We start from the raw sequence: 20,461 nt of genomic DNA, 5'->3' as shown, positions 1-20,461 counted from the left end.
CCCCGCCGACGCCGATTGATTGGTTCTACGTGTGTTTCAAATAAACCTAACGGCTCGCACGTCGGAACTGCAAGAGTTTGTAGAGAAGTGCCCGGATGTGACCCGGAGGTGGCAGTGGTAGCCTCCAGGCTTCTCAGGGAGTGGCAGGTGTGTCTGTGGCTACCGCTTGTTTACTCAAGGAACTTCCCATTTCGTGAGTCAAGTTTGAGTGGATTCCTCCGCCCCGCCAGCTTTTTTTTTTTTTTAAGAGTCACTAAATCCTTTAATTAAATCAGTGCCCCCACGATTGAATTTTTCTTCACTGTTTGCCCGGAGCTGAAAGATTTTCCTGTCTGCGTGCTTTCTGCTTTAGGAATGTTACTTAAAGTTGGCTTCAGAGGTTTTGACTTGGTGGTTGTGCTGGTGTGGCAGGGCCACGGACAGGGAAACTCCGGGGCTCTCCAGGTGGACTTCAAATTAGCAGCCGCTTATTTGAATTCTAATATGTGTAAGTGCTGCTCTGATCTGGGGAATTTCACCGGTGATTAGAATAAATTTTTAGTGTTTCTCGGACTTTTTAAAAATATGTTTATATTTGAACAAATGTAAAAATATGTCAGGAGATTCTAGAATATCCTGGAGCCAAAGTTAATTGCTTCCTGCTTCCTCCTCCGGCCACCGTGAGATCTTTTCTTTCCTGTAAAGTCTAGCCAAGAATTTATCGTTTGTCCTGTAATTACTATAGCTATTGTGAAAACAATCTTTTATTTTCTTCAATTTCTAAATATAATACTCTATAACATTATCTCTTAAAAATACTTCCCCGCCCCCATAGGTTTTGCAAGTTCCCACCTAATCTCTGAGAAGAAAGGGAAATCCGTTGTCCAAATCTTAAATCCCAGTAAGAGAAGGAAAACTTGTACTTTGGAATAGAACACTTCCGACCATGTCAAACAGGTGAGAATTTACAAGGTTTCCTAATTTTGTCAGGCCACTTTAGAATGACTGAAAAGTGTGTAATGTAATCCAAAAAATGAGTGACACAGTCTGGTAATTATTGGTTTCCCTGTTTATAACTGAAGAATATTTGCAGTCACCCTTCATTATAATGCTGTGATAATTGTTAAGGCAAAAGAAAAGAAAAATAGTCATTGAAATTTCACTTTGGAATGTGCTTGCATACTGAAACCAGGGTGTGCCCAGCATTCCAAAAATTCTCATCAGTGAAACATGTTAAGCTAGTGAAGAGAGCAGCCTATTTCCTCTGTGCACTGCTCCGTTAAACTGGCTTTGCACCCAAATCTAACGACCATGCAGTATCACCGCACAAAATGTATGCTAGCGTAGAAAAAGCTATACTTGATTTCTTTTAAGGGATGTATGGCAATTTGACTAACAAATAAACAGACAATACAATCTTCTTCCATTTCATAACCATATAACAACCTCCTTTTACATTTCCTATCCATGTAACCTCAAGCAAGTTACTTAACATCTCTATGCCTCAGTTTGCCATTGTATAAAATGGTCTAATAGTACTTCATAGTTTTGTTATGAGGATTAATTAAGATGGGTGCCTGAAAAAAAAAAAAAAAAAGATGGGTGCCTGGCAGGCTCAGTCCGTAAATCTTAGGGTTGTGAGTTAAAGCCCCACATTGGGCATGGAGCCTACTTTAAAAAAATGAAAAATAAAAAATAAAATAAAATAAATATATATATATACACATATAGACATATATATATACATATAGAGAGAGAGAGACATATTCTGGCATATGGTAAACATGCAAGAGAATGTTAGCTGTTAATATTACTACTACTTTTACTACCACTGTTATCTCAACTAAGGGGCCCTGTATAATTGCCTGATGGGACTGATGGTTCTCTACCTGCCTTCTCACCCCTGACCCCAGAAGCAGTGGCACTTATGCCTCCCTTTGCCCCACCCTACCCCAGCCACAAACTACCCTCCTCTCCAACCAAGCTCCAAGCTTGATACAGCCAAGACCTCCATTGCTTTCTTTCCCTACCGGAAGGGGAATATACCTCTATATACTTCTAATATACCTCTAATATACTTCTATACCAAATCTATTCTTCCTTTTCTCCTTTAAGGAAATCCTGCTATGTTCAAGTTGTCTCCACTTGTCTCAAGACATGGCTCTCTTGCTGCTGCCCTTGGCCAGGCTTTTGTCCCCTTCCAAGGCAGGTCCTAGCTAAGATTCTTTACGTTAAATGTTAGCCTCTTTCTCCAGGCCCCTTCACTGGAAATACAGTTATTAAATTTATGTGTCAACCTCTGTTTGTATGGGGCAGACAGATAAATCAAAATAAGGAGTAACTTGAAAGAATAAACCATTAAATAATTCTTATGTGTCATCCGCAACTCCTAGGATACCAAATAAACAGGTTTCAATACAAAATACTAAAGAAATATAACTGAATTTTAGTACTTAGTAGTATATGACGTATTTTCCCCCAAGCAATAAAACAATTTCTATAGATGGGGGATAAAAATTTTAGATATGGAGAAAATGAAATGTGAAAGATAGAACTACTGAGATTCTTCCTTTGGATGATCAGCTTTCCCACCTCCATCTCCAAATTGGGTGACATTCTGGACTCTCTTTCTTGACCCCTACAGTCTTGTTCCTCTTCTAGTTCATTCCCTCTTATTCATATTTCCTCTTTTTCCTCCATCCCCTCACCCTTCATCTCCATCTTCTTTCCGCTTCTTCAGAGCAGCAGAGAATGGGGAGTTAGGAAAATTAATTTTGAGTTATGGGATATCTTTCCCCACCTCATACTCAACCTAATAAGAACTAGTATATCTGAAAAATTATTAAATCTGTTGCAATAAATGGGCAATATCTGTTGTAGTGGACTTTTGATTTTATTACCTAAAGCTGTAATGAAATATATTACAATTTCTAGATTTTATTTTAAAAATGTGAAATGTTGGGGCATCTGGGTGGCTCAGTTGGTTAAGCATCTGCCTTGGGTTCCAGTCATGATCTCAGGGTCCTAGGATTGGCCCTACATCATTGGGCTCCTCAAGCTCCCTGCTCAGCAGGGAGTCTGCTTCTCCCTCTCCCTCTGCCTTCCCCCCTCCTTGCCCCTGCCCCACTCATGCTTACTTGCTTGCTCTCTATCTCAAATAAATAAATAAAATCCTGAAAAAAATTTTAAAAATAAAATGCTTTCATGTGGAGTGACAAGAAAAGTTTTAAAATGTGAAATGTTATCAACCAATAATTATATTTTATAGTAGATTTAAATACTTCATCATAGGATTGAATATTTTACTATAATTAAATATTAACATTGTGATGTCACAGATTTCTTGTAATTGTTTTTCTCCTTCTAGCACCATCCTTACCTCCTCAAAACATTTTTGAAATATATACCTATATATATAATGCCACACAAGATACAAAGATTCAGTCCCTGTAAGAACTTATCACTTAAGATATTTATTTCAAAAATTTTAATGAGTAGCCTTGGAATTCTGTCCTTTCTTGGAATCAATAACATTTTCCAATGGAAATGTCATATTTCCAAGTAGGTTATAATGCAGCATCTTTTGAGCTGTCATCTCTGCCTGTAAAGCAAGCTTTAGAAATTACAATCACTGGAAGCCAGAAGGAGCCATTTTAGATACCTCAATAACCAGTAATTAGGATATGAATTGTAGCTTTATTCATATGAATCATTAGGCTATAAATCACTTATCATAGATTTCCCAGACTATACAGATTTAGCACTTAAAGTTTCATTTGGACAAAGAGAATTAGATTTGCTTGATGGAGCAAGAGGTTTCCAAATATGATGAGGCCATTATTTCAAGTTGTGTAATTTGATAAAAAAATTTTTAGATGTGGAAAAAACATCTCAGCTCGTTATCTCATTCTTTATCGTACAGAATAATTTTACCAGGGATGCCTGGGTGGCACAGCGGTAGGGCGTCTGCCTTTGGCTCAGGGCGTGATCCCGGCGTTATGGGATCGAGCCCCACATCAGGCTCCTCCACTGTGAGCCTGCTTCTTCCTCTCCCACTCCCCCTGCTTGTGTTTCCTTTCTCGCTGGCTGGCTCTATCTCTGTCGAATAAATAAATAAAATCTTAAAAAAAAAAAAAAGAAGAAGAATTTTACCAAGGCCAGCACCACAGAGGTTATATTTCTTTGCCAAGGTCAGATAACTAGTTAGTGGCAAAATCAAGATCGAATGTTTTATTTTCATTAAGCTATTCTGTCTTTATTTAAATATTGATATTAATATTAAAATATTAATATTTATATTTTACATCATACTTATAAAAGTATCTATATCTTTATTCATAATGCTTATATATATAAGTATATATATAGCATATATATATTTTTTTTTTCTTTTTACCTTTGAAAGCCTTGAGATACTTTCAATTACATAAGAGCCTTATTGGTCTTGTTCACCTATGTATCTTCAGCACCTAGTAACAGTTCCCGGCATACAGTAAGTGCTTCATGAATACATTGTAATTGATACCTAAGCATACACATTGCTTTCTAATCCATTCTCCCACCTGCATTCAGAGTGACATTATACAAACACAAACTCATTGTAGCACCATCTCTTTAAAACACTACAATCCTACTAAGCCTGCATGGTCTGACCTCTACCTATATTTCCAGCTTCATCTTATACCATGTTCACTTTCTTTGAGTTCTATACCTGCTTTCCTTCTCAAGGTTTTTTGCACCTGCACTTCTCTCTACCAATCCCTCTGATCCTCATTCCTTTAACCTAGAGTAGGCAACTTCCATTCATCCTTTAGCATTTGCTCACTTTACCACTCTTGGGAAGGTCTTTCCTAACCACCTACGCTATCAAAACCAATTTAACCACAGTACCTAGCACACAGAAGGCATTCAATTAAGTATTTGTTGAAATAACAAGTAACTCAACGAATGAATGAACTTATTTTTATTATAATATCAGTGATGCTTTTTCCAAAGACACTAAAAAAATTTCTTTTATTTTAACTTTATCTAACCCATTATTTATGACAGTTTTTCAGGAAAAATTCAGTGGTATTTTTCCAAAATTAATAAATTTATATCAAGGATAAAATAATTTGCATTTCTTACATTCAAGTACATTACCCAAGAATTGAATGATTTTTGTACCACAGCCAGTCCAGCTAAGAGTAGAAGAGAGTTAATGCTAATGGTACTGAACTGCTTCAGGTAAGACTTAATAGTTTATGAACATAGGCAATTATCCATATCAAAAATTCAGTTTTCCTACAACCTACACTTTTATACATTATACACTGACACTCATAAATTACCTCTTCCACACTATCAACTAACTTGTAAATAGCTGAGGTATTCTTTTTTTTTTTTTTAATTTAAATATTTATTTATTTAAATTTAACTTAAATTCCAGTAGAGCTAACATACAGTGTTATATTAGTTTCAGGTATACAATATAGTGATTCAGCAATTCCATACATCACCCAATGCTCATCACCACAAATACACTCCTTAATCCCCATCATCTATTTAACTCATCCCCCACCCACCTTCCCTCTGGTAAAATCAGTTTGTTCTCTATAGTTAGGAGTCTGTTTCAAGTCTGTTTCTTGGTTTGTCTCTCTTTTTCCTTTGCTCATTTGTTTTGTTTCTCAAGTTCCACGTATGAGTGAAATCATATGGTATTTATCTTTCTCTGACTCATTTTGCTTAGCAGTATACCCTCTAGCTCTAGCCACGTCATTGCAAATGGCAAGCTTTCATTCTTTTTTATACCGAATAATATTCCCTTATATATATCTTATATATATATAATATATGTACATATAATATTCCCTTATATATCTTATGTATATATATTTTATGTATGTATATATATACACATATATACATATATATATATATATACTCACATACATATACACACACACCACATCTTCTTGTAGGAGATTAATGAGAGTGGGTTGGTGGGAGAATAAACACAGCTAGTGGATTTCTTTGATTTTTAATTAAGTGTATTATCAAGATTTTGGAACATTAAAACATAATTTCTGCAGGACCAGTAGTAGATTTATTCCACACACTGGATTTACAAATAGAGAATAAACTCTTAAAAATTAGGGAGCTTTTGACGTTCATTTGTAGCCTATACTAACCCAAATAAAATAAGGAATATGATAAGTGAGATTACACATAAAAATCCTTTGTTAAGGATTGAGAGATGAATAAAATCTAAGACAGAATAAAAGCTGATAAAATGATAGATTAAGTATATAGATGTATGTTAGTATATATTTATACATATATATTTCTATATTCTCTCTCTCTATATATATATATATTTCTGTTTATTTTGATTTATATATTATTGCTGAGGTATTTCCTTAGTTCTCTGTTCTCACTTGTTCAGTGTGTTGTCATTTTTTTCTTTTCAAAAGCAGTCTTATAATTTTTTTCTTACTTGGTACATTTTGATTTCCTTTATTTTTTAATTTTTTTAATAATATTTTTTATTCTATTATGTTAGTCACCATACAGTACATCTCTAGTTTTTGATGTAAATTCCATGATTCATTACTTGCATATAACACCGAGTGCAACATGCAATACGTGCCCTCCTTAATACCCATCACCAGCCTATCCCATTTTTATTCATATTATCTTTATATAGTATGAATTACTTTCTTTATTAATTATCACATGAACTGATTTTTAATTTCTAGTTATTGTGCTAATGATATTTAGTAATATTTCTTATTTTTCTTTCCCTCTTACCATTCTTCACCTCCATTAAAATAAAAGTTATTTCATTTTGTCTCAGTTTGCAATGATTTTCTGTTTGATCTGCGTATCTTTTTCCCTCCTCATCTGGCAAACTCCTACTTGCCCTTCATGATGACTCAACTTAGGTAAGTGCTACCTTCCTTGGGATGTCCTGTCAGTGCTTCCTGTCCCCTTCTCAGGCAGGGCAATGTGGCCCATCTCTGTGTCCTCATACCAACCAGTACACATGACTATCATCACACTTATTTTTTTATCTGTTTGTTTTTTTTCTTTGAGCTCCTTAATGGCAGGATCATTTTGTAATCTGATTCCTCAGAACCTCACATATCTGGAACAAAATAGATGCCTTGTGCTTTTCCTTTTAGAGGTCCTTGATAAAAATTCTTATATTTTAAAAAAATTTAGGAGTGAAAAACACATTTTTGGTGTGGGGGGAAGGGGGGTAGATATTTAAACTCAATTTGGTTGGAAGTGTTAGAAATACTTCTGAAATCTTAAAAAATGGTAAGCACTGCAAAATGAACTTTTGGCCAAAGTACATTTTTTACAAATATCAAAGTAGTAACACCAAAAAATTAATAAACATTTTTGTATGCCAATAAGCATTGTGTTATGTGTGTGTTTTTTAAAAATGTATTCTCATTTTGGTTCTTAAAACAGCCCTCTCAATATAGTTTTCTAAAATCCATATGCATAGAAAGTGAGTTAAAAATAATGTCCCTCTTTACCTCATTGGAAACCAATAATCAGCTTTGACTTATCTGCGCTTCTTTAATATCTCCGTTCTCAGTGAATGGCACCTCCTTTCACCAGGATGTCCCAATCAGGACCAGGGTGCCATTTATGACTGACTATCTTTGTCCTCCCCACTTTAAGCCTGTCACTAGATCCTGTAGATAGAACTTCCCCACAATCTCTGGAATCCACCCACTTCTCTATATTAATGCAACCACTTCCTTAGTCCAGGCTGCCTTTATTGCTTACCTGGGTTCCTGCCACAGTTTCTTAATGGGTCTCCCAGCTTCCGGCCTATCTGCAATTCAATTTATTTTCCACCATCCTTGCAACAAGAGGAACCTTTCTAATATCCAAGTATGATTACATAACTCTTCCTCTAAAAATATTTCCATGACTCCCCTATGCTCCCAGGATAAAACACTAATTTATTTCTTATCTGGATTCTTCTTTTCTCCTTGTTCATGAATCACTGCTCTGTAGTTCACTTGATATACCAGTCCAGTTGATGGGACGTTCTGTTCTCCAAAGCTCTCTTGTTTTCTTCTCACCTCTCTTCTTTCTAGGAGAACACTTTGCATGTGTTCTTCTGTCTCAATGCAACATTTTGTTTGTCTGCTTTCTTATTGCTACCTCATCTATCTGATATTTGAATAGCTGAGGTATTCTAAAGTAATACTGTCTGCCAGTTTAGTTTTGACAGCGACTTCATCTTTGTAGAATAGTATTTGCTATGACAACAATTTGAATACTTTGTACTTAGCAGTATTTTTGTTGCTGCTATTCAAATGAATGGCAAAAATGGACTTGTTGATGCAGGTGAAATAAAAATGGAAGCCAGGTCATCCAAAAATGGTGACTATTTGGCCTCAATTGTATGCCCATTTGCAATGAGCAGTTTAACTGTGGGTTTGATAATGAAGGAAATATTACATGTAAGAGGGGCACCTGGATGCCTCAGTTAGTTAAGCCTCTGCCTTCTGCTCAAGTCATGATCCCGCAGTCCCTGGATCAAGTCCTGAGTCAGGCTCCCTGCTTATCAGGGAGTCTGCTTCTCCCTCTGACTCTCGCCTCTCTCATGCTCTCTCTCTCTCAAATAAATAAATAAATAAATAAATAAATAAATAAATAAAATCTTTTTAAAAATTACATGTAAAAAATAACAGAAATTCATTTGGAAAATTATTTAAAACGTGAGATTTTAAATGATGTTTAAATGCACAATGCAACTACATATAAATCCGATGTATAGAAAAAAATTAACTATGAAGAAATACAAAAAAATGTTCTTAGTGTTCGTATCTGGCCAATAACATTTGGGGTTATATCTCCCTCTCCTTTTTTTTTTTTTTTTTTTTTGGTAATTTTCAAATGTTTTTTCATCATGTTTTAGTGGGCAATTGTTTTCCTGGCTGTTCAGCATTTAGCCCTTCTTCCTAATAATAGTCCAATTTCCCTTTTGAGAAATCCGTCATGGAATATGGTTTTGGTGAGAGGTAGTGCTTCTCTGTTACCACAGATAGAATGGGGCCACATTCTTCCCATGATTAAAGCTCTGCCAGTCAGATGCTCTCTTCATAGGACTTTGAATGTTTAGTACGTGCTAAAGATATGGAAAGGAGTAAAGATCATATGCATTCCAATAGCAACAGCAGTGTGCAGACCAGAGTCTTTGAGTCCAGTAATCTTTGCTAGTGTTTCCCCTACCTACTACTCCTCTCTAGCTCTTGCCCATTTCCCAAAGTTGATCCTTACACTGTTTCTGCAAAAAAATAATTTTTTTTCCTTCAAGATAGAAATGATTTCTATTGCTTACGACCAAGGATGCCCAGATATATTGCTTTTACAAATCCAAATCTTGTCAGTTCCTCCTTCAGAATACATCCAGAAGTGGACCAGTTCTTAGCCCCTCCATTACCCTTTTGTAGGCTACCATCTTCCCTTACCTGAATTATTGCAGTAGCTACTAGCTCATCTCCTCAGTTTCACCCTTAAACCTCCACTGTCTATTCTCAGTAAAGCCACTGGAGCATTCCTGTTAAAACATAAATCAGATCTTGTCACTATGCTCAAAAGCCTTTAATGGCTTCCCATTTCTTCCATTCTAAAGCCAGTGGTCTCACAATAGAGTTTATGGCCCCAATACAATCCTCACTGACATCATCACCTGCTCCTCTCCCCTTCACAGCTTTACTTACCTCTAGGCACCCCGGCCTCTTTGCTGCTCTTCGTGTAAGGAACACATGGGAGGTATGCTCCTAACGCAGGCTGTTTCCTCTGCTTTTATGTTCTTCTCTCTTAAATGCATGACTTTCTTCCTCTTCTCCTTCAATTCTTGCTCAAATGCACTGTCTCAATCAGCGTAGGTGGCTACCCCAACCAAAACTGCAGCCCCTCCCCAAACACCTCTGGTCCCCTTTGCCTTCCTCTTTTTTAATTTCATAGCCATTATTATTGGCACTTATGTCACTGTTTATTGTCTGTCTCTCCATACTAGAATGTGAGCTCCATGAAAGCAGAGAGTTTTGCCTGTTTTGTTCCCTGAGATATTTCCAGTAACCAGGTCAGTAACTGCCACATAATAGGTATTCAATTTTTTTTTAAATAAAGAATAAGCAAAAGAAGAAATGAGGAATGAAAAATGAAAAGGAAGAAAGGAGGAAAGATTTTAAAATTTCTAAATATTATCTACATGCTATAGCGACAATTTAGTCATTTATCAATGCGTTTTTTTTTAAGTTTTCATTTAAATTCCAGTTGGTTAACATACAGTGTAATACTAGTTTCAGGTGTACAGCTTAGTGATTCAACACTTCCATACATCACCTGGTGTTCATCATGATGAATGAACTCTGTAATCCCCATCACCTCTTTCCTGTGGTAACCATCAAGTTGTTCTCTATAGTTAAGTTTTCAAGCTTTTGGAATAGTTCTTCAAATGAAACATCACAATGAACTCCCATACATATAAAACATATAAAAGTCAACCTGAATTGAAATAGGAGAAGAGGAGCACCTGAGTGGCTCAGCCGATTAAGCAGCTGACTCATTTTGGTTCAGGTGGTGGTCTCGTGAGTGGTGAGATCAGCCCCATGTCTGGCCCCTGCTTTGGGCTCCACGGTCAGTGGGGAGTCTGCTTGAGTTTCTCTCTCCCTCTCCCTGTGCCCCTCCCCCTGCTCAGGCTCCCTCTCTCTTTTTCTAAAATAAATAAATAAATCTTTTTTTTTAAGTTAAACATGCAATTGCATAAGATCCAGCAATCCCATTCCTATATATAAGAATCTTTGAGGGGCACCTAGGTGGCGCAGTTGTTAAGCATCTGCCTTCTGCTCAGGGCGTGATCCTGGCGTTATGGGATCGAGCCCCACATCAGGCTCCTCCGCTGGGAGTCTGCTTCTTCCTCTCCCACTCCCCCTGCTTGTGTTCCCTCTCTCACTGGCTGTCTCTCTGTCAAATAAATAAATAAAATCTTAAATTTAAAAAAAAAAAAAAGAATCTTTGAGGAAATTTTATTCATGATTGCTAAAAACTGGGAAAAAAATTTTTTAAAGATTTTATTTATTTATTTGAGAGCAAGCACAAGCAAGGAGGAGGGGCAGAGGAAGAGGGAGAAGCAGACACCCTGCTGAGCAGGGAGCCTGATGCAAAACTCAATCCAGGACCCTGGGATCATGACCTGAGCCGAAGGCAGAAGCCTAACCCACTGAGCCACCCAGGCGCCCCAAAAACTGGAAAAAATTTAAATGTATATCATTAGTGAATGCATAAACGGATAGTGGTACATCCCAAACGTGGAATACTACTCGGTAATTTCCGTGCAACAAAAAGCATGACTCTCAGAAGCATTATGTTAAGTGAAATAAACGAGAGACAAAAAGCTAAATGTTGTATGATTCCATTTATATGGCATTCTAAAACAAACAAAGATAAGGACAAAAAACAGGTGGGTGATTGACAGAGGCTGAGGTTGAGGAGATAGGCGTACTACAGAATGGCACAAGAGAACTTTTTGGGATGGTGGAAGTACTCATGTCTTGATTGTGGTAATAGCTACACAAATGTATACCTTTGTCAAAACTCATGAATTTTACTATATGTAAGTAATACCTCAGTAAACATACTTTTAAAAAGAACAAAATAGAATCTGTTTTCCATTTCCAAAATTTTCTGGAATGGGAAATTAACGGTTAAAATCCAAAATTAACTGGGTGGGCTAAACAGTAGAATGTAGGTGTCAGAGGAAAGAGATTAATAGAAATTATTCAATATTAACAAGACAGAAAACTTTTGGATAAAAAAATGAGAGCTTCAGGAACCTGTGGGAAAACATCATATATAATTGGAGTTCCTTTGTTAAGAAACAATGGCCAAAAATTTCTCAAATTTGACAAGAGACATAGACAGCTTTTGCCAGAAGAAAAAGTTTCTACTTCCAAAAGATCAGCAAACCCAACTTAGGATAAATACAAAGAAGGTCTTGCATATCATAGTCAGCTTGCTGAAAGCCAAAGAGAGGTTTTAAACCCATGATGACTGAGCTATTGAAATTGTAGCAAGCATATGGGACCAAGTAAACTGTGTGAGATGCTAAGGACCAGAGAGCACAGACAGGAAAAGAAGTTCCATATTTTGGACAACGGTAAATGAAAAGAAACCTAAAATTCAGGCAATTGTATGATTCCGAAAGTTCTTAACTTTCTCCCTGTAATGAACAAACTATAAACTTCTTTTAGTTCCCAGTGCCTTTGAAATCATATCCTATAAGCTGTAAATTCCTGCACTGATACGCTATGAAGTAGTTTGTGAGTTTTTGTGACGACTGTATAAAATAATATTAGTGTTTAGAATAGTGCACTGAAAGCACTCAATAAATGCTAGCTATTACTATTATTATTTATCTCACAAATATTTATGAGGTGCTTATTATACACCAGGTGCTGTGCTAAGCACTGGGGATACAACTGAGAAACAAGCTGATGCAGACTTTGCCCTCATAGAGCTCAGAGTTTAGTGAGCTCTATCTAAACAATCCCTATTTCATCCTACCACCTTTCTTTTTGTACAGCTGGAGTTCACAAGGCCATACAGCATCCTAACCATCCATAGTAAAGAAGTAATTTCATGGTAATATGTATAAAATAGAAAAATGTTTCCCTAATGCACACTAACATGAAAGTTGTGATGCTTGATATAGTCACAGATGTGAAAAAAAAAACCTAATGCTTTATCTCTCATTATTCTTACTTTCTCTTTCACACACAGTTGAACCTATTTTATAGAGGTGATTAAAATACTAGGCTATTTTCTCCTTCATTAAGCATAATTTCCTTTAATTTTTCATTAACATTTTGCCCGCTTCTCTTTTTGAAGATTAAATGGAGCTGTTATGTATGTATCATATCGAGTTGAGATATTTATCAATATTTTAAAATTATATTTTTTCATTTTCCTAATTAAAATATTTTTGTTTGTTTTCTTTTCCTTTTCACATGAATCTGACTGACCAAAGAATTTATATGTATTAAATTACTGCTCTTGGGAACACCAACATGAAATTAAAAGCCAATAAATTATCATATAGTAGATACCTCTAGACAGCACTTTTACCTTGCTTGATTTTTAAAATTGTCAAAGTGGATTACTTTTATAATTTATAAGTTAGGGAAACAAAGTAGCCCTAATTATGCCATTTTCTTTATCAAACCCTTGGCTCCCTGTTAGTTATCAATAGCATATGTCCAAGCATTGTCCCATGAACATTCAAGGTCTTTTACCAACTCTCCCCCACAGCAGATAGAACAAATATGTTTCCATGCTATGAAAATAAGAAACATAAGTTGAAAGACCCATTTCCTGGAAACTTTTGAAATACTTTGTGGTAGAAACCACAATTCATATATTTATCTGAAATTTTAAAATTAGAAATTAAATAATCTATTCATAAACTTTACAAGTAATAGTGCAAGTCTCAAAAACAAAAACAAAACCAGCTTGAGTTTCTAGTCTATAGGTCTATTCCATTATCTTGTTAGAATTATAATGAATATATTTACCATCTTATTATCTTAGATCCCTAAAGAAAAATCAACTGTGTTTGATTATCACAAGATTATCAAAAGGAAGGAGTTTTTTTGTAAAACCAACATTGTACTGTCTTGAGGAAGCTCTGGCTTGATTTCTTGACTTGACTTAGAATTCCTCAAGACAGAAAAAAAAAAAATGGTTATTATAGCACAGTTCCTCTTCTTGAACCAAGAGAAGGGGATTTAAGCATAGGCTTTGTTTTCTAAGCCATACAAATGAAGAGCTCAGTTGTAGTTCACTGTCCTTGGCTTACACCACATTACTGGGCTATACCTCTACCTGCTTCACTTTGTTTACCTTTTTATATCTCCTCTCAAATGTGGACACATTCTGCAGAACCAGAGATCCCACAGTGGTCTCTTTCCCATGGGTCCTGAATAGCTTAGACTGAATCAAAATATACTGGCCCCACTACTTTTTTTTTTAAGTTTCTTATCTTTTTTTGTTAATAATCTCTGCAACCAACATGGGGCTGGAACTCACAACCCTGAGATCAAGAGTCGCATGCTCTTCCAACTGAGCCAGCCAAGAAGCTCTGGTCCCACTACTTTAATAAAGGATGTGAATCTGCACAGTACTGGGTACAAAAACCATAATTTTCTTCAGTGTTCTAAATTAGATATATCTGCGTAAACTTGCTATTCATCAAGATTGATGGGAAATTTAAACCACCTTATTTAACTGATTTTATGGGAGAATGAACATAGGACAGAGGGGCTCCACCCCCTCTCTTGATCATAAATAATCTGGGTCATCATATACAATCTAGGAAAAAAAGGAAGAAAGGCTTCTAGTCTTTGGTCCATTTTGATCGGCTTTGAAATGTTAATTATCAATGCCTGCATAAATCATTTGTAAGCAGACACCTCTACTCCTTTTATGCCATGCTTGAACAAGAATATTTTTCATTTCCCCAGTCATGACACTTGGTGTTCAGTCCTCACGCATCCCCAAACTGTGCCCACTTAGCAGCTTCTCCAGGAGCGCTGCATGAGAGTCTGAGAACTTCCTCCCTCTTAGAACTGCCTCCACCATGTTCAGGAAAAATGCACTGGAAGTCAGAAAACATCTTCACCTCAAAGAACTGATCCCTGTTTTCTCCCTCTCCTTCCCTCCAGTACTTCCGAAACTAAACAAAATGGCTGACTTCCTTGAGGCAAATGGGAGAGTGCTCATAGGACCTTCAATTCCTGGAGCTTTTCATGAAAAGGAACTCTTGCTCCTACGTATATTTTGTTTAATGCTAATTTACTATTAACATTAGTATAGAACTATACTATTTATTTATTTTTAAGGTTCTTTATTATTATTATTTCTTATTTATTATTGGAGAGAGGGAGCGGGGCGGGAGGGTAGGGGCAAAGGGAGAGGGAGAGAGAGAATCTCAAGCAGACACCCCACTGAGTGTGTAAAATCAATGGGACTTTCATTTAATAGAAATAGGCCGTTATATACAATAAACAGTATATGTGTATATATATATTGATATGTGTGTGTGTATCCATTTATAAAGTAATTTGTAATGAGTTAGTCATGAATATTGCAAAAACGGAATGATTTATTTTACCAAAGGAAAGGAAAGATAACTTTAGGGCAACAAATCTAGAAGACTTTAATCATGTTCCACGTTTTTTCCCAATGATAGAATTTCTTGCCAAATACACATTTTTATGATTTGATTATGATCACTTATTGAATTAATACTATATCTTAACCATTTCTTGTTTTCTTCACATATAAGTTACTTTTTCATGGTAGGTTGTACATTTTTCTTACAAAAGTATGGCTTTAGAGCCCTATTTAAAGTGCCTTTTGTAATGTGTTTACCTTGTATTTGCATTCTCATATAACTGGTAGCTCTTGGAGCTAGAAAGAATCTTAGAGATCCTGTGTCCAAACCATTAGTTTACAAATGAAGAAACTAAGAGTCAAGAAACTTGGGTAATTTTCCCAAGGTCATGTAGACAGCCAATGATAGAGCTTAATCAAGAATTTCCAGCCAACTTTCTTTCTGTTAGGACAGGCAGTTTGAGACCAATATAAAAGATTGTTTTATAAATACAATTTTTAAATTAGATAAATGTAAATAGATATAACTTTCAATAAAAGTTCAGGTATATCTGGTATAAGATGGTTCTGGTGCCAGTTCTTGGGTATTCTTGTGAACTTCTGTTTCTACATTATTTTAAAAATATTATTATATTGTAATGAATGAAGAAAATTGAAAAACTCAAAGTAATAAAAAGAAAGTAAAATTATTCATAGTTCTACTACGTAAACATAAATGCATCTGAAAATGTATTTACCTCCAGTTGTTGTATTTAAACTTTTTTACATTTCTTTAAACCTAATTGTTGTCATAATACGTATTTACTTATTATAACCTAAGCAGTTGTTTGTAGTAGTATCCTGCTTTTTAAATTATTTTAAGGGCTAAATTTTCCATTTATATTTAGATATAATGTTTACTTATTTTAATTTGTATAAGAAACTTTTTTATATATATTTTAAATATATATAATTTTTAAAACAATCTTTATTAAGGAACTTTTTTCTACATAAAGATTCATATCATGGCATCATTTATAAAAGGAAACTGGGTACTGTGTATTTACCTACCTTTCATAACATCTATTTTCATCTATGACCTATTCTCTTCTTCACAATTTTTTGGAGGGAAAAACAGGACCCTGAAAATTATTTTACATTCCCTGACTCTTGGTAAGGTTAAACATTTTCCTATGTATCTCCTTACTGACTGTATTTTCTGCTGCATGAATATAAAGAATGTTAAAATGTACTTATTTTATAAATGGATTTTTATATTGATATCAACTTCAAAATAACAGAAATTTAAAATATTTAAAGAAATGCATCAAAAGTCTGCCATATCATTTTTTACTATGTATATCAAATTATCATAACTGAGTAACAAACTTCAGGGGAAAAAAATCATAGAACAGTGCTGATGTAATATCCATACCTAATGATAAAGGGATCAATTCATTTAGAAGATAAATAAAATATATATATGAGACCCATAGATATATATATGGACCTAACATTAGAGCACCTAAATATATTAGGCATATACCAACAGATTTGAAGGAAGAAATAGACAGTACAATAATAGCAGGGGACTTCAACAGTGAATAGATCATCTAGACAGAAAATCAATAAGAAAATATTGGACTTGAACCATGCTTTAGACCAGTGGCCCTAACAGACATATACAGAACATTCCATCCAACAGCAGCGGAATACACATTCTTCCCAAGTGCACACAGAATATTCTCCAGAAGAGATCATATGATAGGTCACAAAACAAGTCTTAGCAAATTTAAGAAGACTGAAATAATACCAAGTATCTTTTCCAAACATGATAGTATGAAACTAGAAATCAATAATAGGAGGAAAGCTGGAAAATTCACAAATATGTGGAAATTAAACAATACACTCCTGAACAACCAATGGGTCAAAGAAATCAAAATGGAAATGAAAAACTATCTTGCAACAAATGAAAGTGAAAACACAACATACTCAAATCTGTGGGATAGTGCAAAAGCAGTTTTAAGAGGGAAGTTTATAGTAATAAACACATTAGGAAAAAGAAAGATTTCATATAAACAACCTAAATTTACACATCAAGAAACTAGAAAAAGAACAAACTAAGTCCAAAGTTAGTAGAAGGAAGGAAATAACAAAGATCAGAGCAGAAATGAATGAATCAGAAACCAAAAAGACAATAGAAAAAAATGAATGAAACTAATAAGAGCTGTTTTTTTGAAAAGAAAAACAAAATTAAATTTTTAGCTAAACTAAGAAAAAAAAGACTCAAATAAATAGAATCAGAAATGGAGGAGACATTACAACTGATACCACAAAAATACAAAGCATCATGAAAGACTACTGTGAACAATCATGGCAACAAATTCGATAACCTAGGAGAAATGGATATATTCTTAGTAACATACAACCTACCAAAACTGACTCATTAAGAATAGAAAACCTGAACAGACCAGTAACATGTAAGGAGATCGACAACAATAATAAAAAAGCCTCTCAACAAGAAAGGCCCAGTGCCGGTTGGTTTCTCTGGAGAATTCTGCCAAACATTTAAAAAATTAATGCCAATCTTTCTCAACCTTCCAAAAAAATTGAGGAGGGAACACTCCCAAAAGTGTTATTAAGGTGTTAAGGAATAAGGTATTCAGGTATTAAGCATTACCTTAATACCAAAGCCAGATAAGGACAAGAAAAGAAAGAAAAGAAGCTACAAGAAAAGAAAGGTCAATATCTCTGATGAAATGAAAACAATATCAGAGAGATATCTGCACTTCCCATATTCATTGCAGTATTATTCACAATAACCAAGATACAGAAAAAAACATAAGTATCTATGTCTATCAACAGATGTACGAATAAAGCAGCTCTGTTACAAGCACGTGCATGCTCACACATGCGGTGGACTAATTCAACCATGAGAAAGAAAATCTGCCACTTGCAGCGACATGGATGGACCTTGGGGGCATATTATGCTAAGTGAAATCAGCCAGACAGAGAAAGACAAATACTGCATGCTATCACTTAGTATGTGTAATCTAAAAAAAATAAAATGCCAAACTCAGAGTAGAAAAGTGATTGCCTGGGGCTGGGAGGTAGGGGAAATAGGTTGGTAAGAGGGTACAAACTTCCAGTTTGAAGTCAGATACAGAAAGAAAAATGCTGAATGACATCACTTATTTGTGAAATCTAAAAAAGCCGAACTCAGAGAGAGTGAGAGTAAAATGGTGGTTGCCTGGGTAGGGAAATGTTGCTCAAAGAATACAAACTTCCAGTTATAAGATGAATAAGTTCTGGGGATCTTATGTATAGCATGGTGATTATAGTTAATAATACTGAATTATATACTTGGAAGTTGCAGGAAGAGTAGATTGTAAATGTTCTCACCACAAGAAATGATAATATGTGACACAATGGAGGTGTTAGCTAATGCTTTGGGGATAGTCATTTTGTAATATTTAAGTGTATCAAATCAACAGGTTGTATACCTTAAACTTACACAATGTAACATATCAAGCTGGAAAAAATAAAACACAGGGATAAAACTTTCACTTAAACAAAAGGATTTGGGTATTTCCAAGTGTTCTCTCTCTCTCAGAGGAGATATTCAAAGTTTTGGATTACTTTCCAAAATTATACATACATAAAAAACAGATCCAAATTTAGTAAACTTACTGTTTTTAGTTATTATGTTCAATTTGTTACCTGATTATATTTAGCTGTGGAAGAGAGGTCATGATTTCTTTTGCACACTGTCAGCCTTTCAGATCTCAACATTAGACTTTATCAGCTATACGTATTTATTGAACTTTAGCTACGTGCCTAGGACTGAGTCGGGACCTGGAGTTAGAGCTTAGGGCCAACACTGTAATAGGTAAGAACTTAAATTTTGGGTTCAAATTTTTAAAAAAGAATAACTTCTGGGAATATTCTAGGGATCTAACAAAAGTAAATGCCCAAATGAACTAACCAATGGTTTATTTTTTTGTGATAAGTACATATTTAAAAACCAAGAAAGAGTAGAGAAACCTAACTGAAATATAATACCTAACTAAAATATATAATGTCTAATTGCTAAAATTTAAATGTCATCCTGAATACCTGGCCCAAGAACTTAAGCCAGTGGATATTTTAAATAATTATTACAAAGTATATTTTATCAATAGAAGTCATTTATTCCTGAAAAGCATACACAGATTATCTGATCTTTGATTTATATAAATTCAGTTAAATCAGTGAAATAAATTCTGATTATCTATCACTGTCTCTGGTTCCACTGGTAGTTCAGTTAAGAACAGACCTGAGGGGTACCTGGCTGGCTCAACTGGGAGAGTATGTGACTCTTGAACTCTGGCTTGTGAGTTTGAGTCCCATACCAGGTGTGGAGCCTATTTAAAAACAAACAAACAAACAAAAACAGACCTGAAACTTCTGCTGATAAATTTTGATTTTGTATTGTTCATATAATCAATAGAAGCTGCTCCCTGGAGGGATCATGCTCTCGCCACAAAACCTTACATTACACAGTCTGCTTGCATAAGCCTTTCTCCCCTTGTCCGGCTGATGTGCTTCTACTCACCTTTGAAGACTACTCTTTCTATACCTCTCCTATAGCACTTAGCAGATTTTCTTTTATTTTCCTGTTTACTTTTTTTTTTTCCTACTAGACTGAGAACTCCTTCCATGCAGGGATATTGTCCCATCCCCAAGCATGATACAGTGTTCAGTACTTAGTAGGTCATTGGTAAATGTCTGCAGACATTAGAAAATAAATGACATCTATGTCCTAAGATAATAAGGTAATTATAACATATTGTGATGTTATATAGGCTTGCATAGTATCAATTCCTTGATACATAATTTCATACACATGCCATGAAAAAATATCTGGTTCTTCGACGCACACATAAAATGGAAGGACCCATTTTATATAAAAAAAATCATGAAATCCCTTTCTCAGGAATTATAGGAAGATAAGCCTTAAATATGTTACCCATAGTTGTTTGCATCAGTCTGAGAATCTGAAGAAAATAGAAAATGGAGAAAAGATAACTTAACCAGAACACTCCTAAAAGACTGGCTTTTAAAGAGGCAAATATCCAAGAGTCTTTCTGAAACAAGATTCTGAAATAAAATCATTTTAGTACTTTCAGAAATTTTGAAAATTACTTTCAAACAGGTTCCTTTAGGATATAAATATCCAACAATATAACCGTCTTTCCAACTCATTTCCATCTTTACTCAGAGGTAGGTCATTTAAATTAGCTTTGTGAGAAAGATAAGACTTACTTTTAGGTGGTCC

At 35.0% G+C, this 20,461-nt stretch overlaps 1 long non-coding RNA gene across 1 annotated transcript; it reads left to right on the top strand.

Moving 5' to 3' along the window:
• The first annotated feature begins 88 nt into the window (after nucleotides 1–88).
• On the top strand, nucleotides 89–14,927 carry LOC123786398 (uncharacterized). Its single transcript, XR_006777957.2, has 4 exons — nucleotides 89–193; nucleotides 815–936; nucleotides 10,010–10,075; nucleotides 14,715–14,927. It is a non-coding gene; the product is annotated as an uncharacterized LOC123786398 (long non-coding RNA).
• The last annotated feature ends 5,534 nt before the right edge of the window (nucleotides 14,928–20,461 follow it).

Source organism: Ursus americanus, chromosome 4 (assembly GCF_024610735.1).
Source record: "Ursus americanus isolate L20-20 chromosome 4, mUrsAme1.1.p, whole genome shotgun sequence".
Classification (NCBI taxonomy): domain Eukaryota; kingdom Metazoa; phylum Chordata; class Mammalia; order Carnivora; family Ursidae; genus Ursus; species Ursus americanus.
The sequence above is the reverse complement of the archived record's forward strand: the minus strand, read 5'-3'. Positions and strand labels throughout refer to the sequence as shown.